The following is a 4,525-nucleotide window of genomic DNA, read 5'->3' as shown; positions in this document are numbered from 1 at the left end:
ATTTTGATTTTGGACTTGTTTGATTGCTCTGATATATTGGTTTGTCATGTTTTCTTTTTGTATTTTTCTTTGGTATGCCATGTTGATATGATTTTTATCTATTGCAAATGTTTCTATTTCCATTTCAGGGGTTCGATTGTCCAAAAGTTTTTTTGATAAGTGATCAACTATCAATCTAAATGTGATAGAGCGATATGACATGAAAAGATGATTCAAGTGTTTAAAATTTTGCAAGTTTTTTGATCTTCGGTTTTGGAGTGCAATGATGATGATTTGATAAGAACCAAGTCCAGGTCAAACAATATATCCTATGATGTGGGATAGGATTATCCTAACCAAACATTTTTAGTTTCATGATAAAGGATGATGGATCCTGATGAGAAACTATGTTTGAGTGATTAGTTTACCAAAGAATCTGATAATGCACTTTGAGATGTTTAGATATTGAACTTGTTGAGGGTGAGCACTTGAAAATATTAAGGTGTTTATGTTCTAAAGTCTAATTTCGATGGATGATAAATTGACCAAGTGAACCAAGAAGACAATCCAAGCACAAAATGACAGAGAACAGACGTTTATGATTATGGAAAATTGATCAAGCAAAAATGAAAGATCCAAAAAAGGCATGTAAGAAGAGCTCTAGACTGAAAAATATAGAGACTCGTATGATAGAATACCCAGCCCCAAACAACAAGAGATACCAGACTATACAACAAATCAAAAATTTCATGTAAAAATCTCAATTTTGTACGACATTTCTTTCTGAACAATATGATAAAAGATTAACCTCATACTACAAATCACCAAATAGTATGATAGAGAACCTAACTCGTACGACAGAGAATAGAGCAGATATGATAAGTTTTCAAGTTTTAGATGTCTAATTTTGATCAATGAAGTCTGATGTTTTTCTTATGTTTTCCAGTTTTAAATGTCTGATTTTTCAATTTAGGGATGAATACACAGCAAACAGGCGATATGATAAGTGACTACAAACATGCTAACCCTAAGGAAGTTGGCTGAGGAGAGAAAACCTTTTCTTGCAAACTTAGGTACACACCCAATATCTAATCAGAATATGGCTGCTGAGTCTCACGCAATGGATTCTCAATGTCGTACTATCTGAATCCAAATGCTAATGGGGGCACAATATGCAAAGTATCTTGGGAGACTTACTATCTCTCTTGCACAAATATTATCACCCTTTTGGAGGTGAATTGGGTAGCTTCTAATTTTAACCAGAACTAGTAAGGGATCCATTCGGCACATTGGGGTATATTACTCAATTAAGAGGTCTCCCAGCCTTGAAAACCAAGGTTTTCTATACCCAAAGGTATGAAGGAGAGCTATTCCCGAGCACTGCCATTGACTTGATTTTCATCAAATCACATTTATTCTATAGTGGGTTGGATTACTTGGCGTTAGCCATACCCACTTAGGTCATTCCCCTCTCACTGACCTTAATGGCTAAGAGTTATTAGCTCCTCAGGAGGGCAGGCTCGCTAAAGATATGCACTAATGAAAGTAAAAGATTAGTCTAGCTTTCTTATCACCTAAGAAAGATGAGAGAATACTCGCCTATCATCAAAAACACAAAATACATGAGTGTTCATTCCTTTAGCAAAAGATAAGTGTTCCTAAAAAAACTATAAGGAATACACAAAGTTTTGTCGAATTATTTTAGGCAACTTGCAAAATAAATCTGTTAGTAGTCATTGATGTGTTTTGAATTTGGTCTTTGACTAGAGTATCTTCAACAATCATCCTATAGAAAAGAGCTAGGCTGCCAAAAATCTCACAAACCAATCAGGGTTAGCATTAGTAGTGATCGGATTAAAATTTGAAACCCTAAAAAATGCAGTCTATTTAAAAAAAAATAGAAGTAGAGTGTCGTATGACACAACTTACCAGTTTGTACAGCAATATTTCTAATATCGTGCAAGTACAGAAATAGGCTCGTATGACAAAGAATTTAGCTAGTATGACAGAGAAATGCTTTTTGTCCCAGATCATAATTTAGTTCGTACGAGCCAAAAAAGGAGCTCCTACGACATTCCAAACTAGATCTGGGCAGAGATGAATGTTGATGAAGCTTAAGAGGCCAAAAATGATAATTATGGCCCCATGGTGGGCGCCAAAATGTCTTGCCTATGAAGTGTATACCTATAGCTACAACACAAAACACTCAATAGATCATTACAAGCATGGTTAATGAATTCAAAGCAAAGAAAGATAAAACCATAGCTAAGCAATCTATCGCCTCCTAGTAAATGCAAGTATGAATTTTGCTCTCATATCTATTTAGGCAAATTCTAGTGACTTGACTACACCTAGATGGAGTATTTAAATGATAAATGATGCATTTAAGCTAGCAATGATAATGATTCAACTACATGATTCCATGATAATGCTAAAATGATGCAATTAAGATATGATAACAATGATCAAATGATAAACTAAGAGTTATTATGCCTATATTAACAATGCCTGAGATGCAAATAAGATGGGATGATTACTGCTCCAAAATGAGATCTATTTATAAGATTTCCAAGGCTAGGGGTGAGGTGGCAGGAACCAACAGTCAACATTAAGTCTGAAGATATCAAGGGTGAGATTGGAGGTGGTTGAAGAAGAGGTTGGATGAAAGGGGACAACTGGAGGTTGGTAGGAGAAGGGGTTGGATGAAAGGGGACAATTGGAGGTTGGTAGGAGAAGGGGATGGATGAAAGGGGATAATTGGAGGTTGGTAGGAGAAGGGGTTGGATGAAAGGGGACAATGTCATCTCCATGGTGACAAGTGTCAAGAAGCTTTGCTCATGAGAGAGCACAGTGTCCACGGATAGGGGACATGGTGGTTAGGATGTGCAAGCTAAGATGGGATTAATTAAACCCAAGGTTAGATGGAATGGGTTAGGTTAGAGGGATGGTTAGGTTAGGAGAATTTGAATTTCAAATTTCAAATAATAGGAAAAGGCTAATTAATTCCAACAACTCATTAATTGATTTCTTTTAATTAATTAGAAGATTAGAAGAATTAGTTGAAGATGGGGGGAGAATTAAGTAATAAAATGGGATTATGAAAATGAAACTATTAAATAAATCCTTAGATTTATTAATAAGTAGATGAAAGGGGGAATTTAATCAAATTACTTAGTGAATTCAATTAAATTAGGAAGGGGGATTAATTAAATAATTGCTTATTTCATTAATTATCTTTAGACCATTTTTAGGTGTATACAGTTACAATTGGTCATGCCAACACACAACTTCATATCACTTCTTATCGATGATGTCACTGACAGTCTTAATACCTACTTGTTTTCCACCACACCGATTGACAAGCCTTCATGTTAATCTTCCTTATGTCAGTTCAATCTTCTTCATACTTACTAGGTTGACATACCCTACTGATATCTTGCGATATCGGTTAACATTAATTACAACTCAATGCCAACAAAAGAGTGGTGAGGGTTGTTTTAGCAGTAGAAGGTTGAGGAAAAAGAGTAGTTTGAGATAAGTGAAGCTAAGGGAAAGTAAAGAAGACAAATATTATTAAATACAAAAGAAGAACAAAGAACTGTTTGTAGAGAACTTATAGAGTGTAATCCTCAGAACCAGAGAGGGTCATTCTCAAGATACAAAAATTTTGTAGTGTTACAAAATTCATTTCTAACCTAGGTTTATAATTGTAAACGTGAATCTTATTGTATTTTCTCTGAGTGGGTGCTCAGAGAAGGGATTGATGCCTCTTTGAGTGGGTTCTCATAAACCTAGGGGTTGGTTCTCCTTAAGTTGGTTCTTATAATATCAAGGGTTGATGCTCCTTGGGTTGGTTCCCTAAACATATCATAAATTGTTATGTCTTGTGAGGCTGGATTGGAGTAGTAGAATCTAGCATCTATTCTCACCGAGGTTTTTTTCCACTTTGGGTTTTCCTTGTATATCTAGTGTTATGTGATATTCTCTTGTGTGTGTGATTTTATGTTTGCATTACATCCTTATGATCTGCACACTAAACTTAAAGTTTTAAAATACACTTATTCACCCCCCTCTCAATGTCCATTTGTGTTCTTCAATTGGTATGAGAGCACTAGATTTCCCTATAGTAAAAGTGTTCTTTAGCCTAGGTAGAATTTGGCTAGTGAACTTAATGGCTAGGTATGAATCCCCATCTTATAAAGAACCTATGTTTTATGGCACCAACTATGCCTTCGAGAACCTATGTTTTATGGCACCAACTATGTCTTCGGGAGTAGAAGAATGGAAACATTTATCTTCCCTTGGGTTTGATGTCTTGATGTCAGTAAAATATGGTTACACTGTTCCTCAAGTTCTTCCTACTGACCCTAATGCTAATAGGGAATATGAGAATGACACAAAACATAAGAATGCAATCTTAAGTGGTCTGTCAGAAATAGAGTTCGTCAAAGTCATGCATTGCATATACTTGGGACAAGCTATAGAGTGTATATGAAGAAAATACCAAAGTGAAAGAAGACAAAATACAAAATCTAAGAACGCAATT

The sequence above is a fragment of the Cryptomeria japonica genome, chromosome 11 (genome assembly GCF_030272615.1).
Source record: "Cryptomeria japonica chromosome 11, Sugi_1.0, whole genome shotgun sequence".
Taxonomy (NCBI): Eukaryota; Viridiplantae; Streptophyta; class Pinopsida; order Cupressales; family Cupressaceae; genus Cryptomeria; species Cryptomeria japonica.
Note: the sequence above shows the minus strand (reverse complement) of the source record.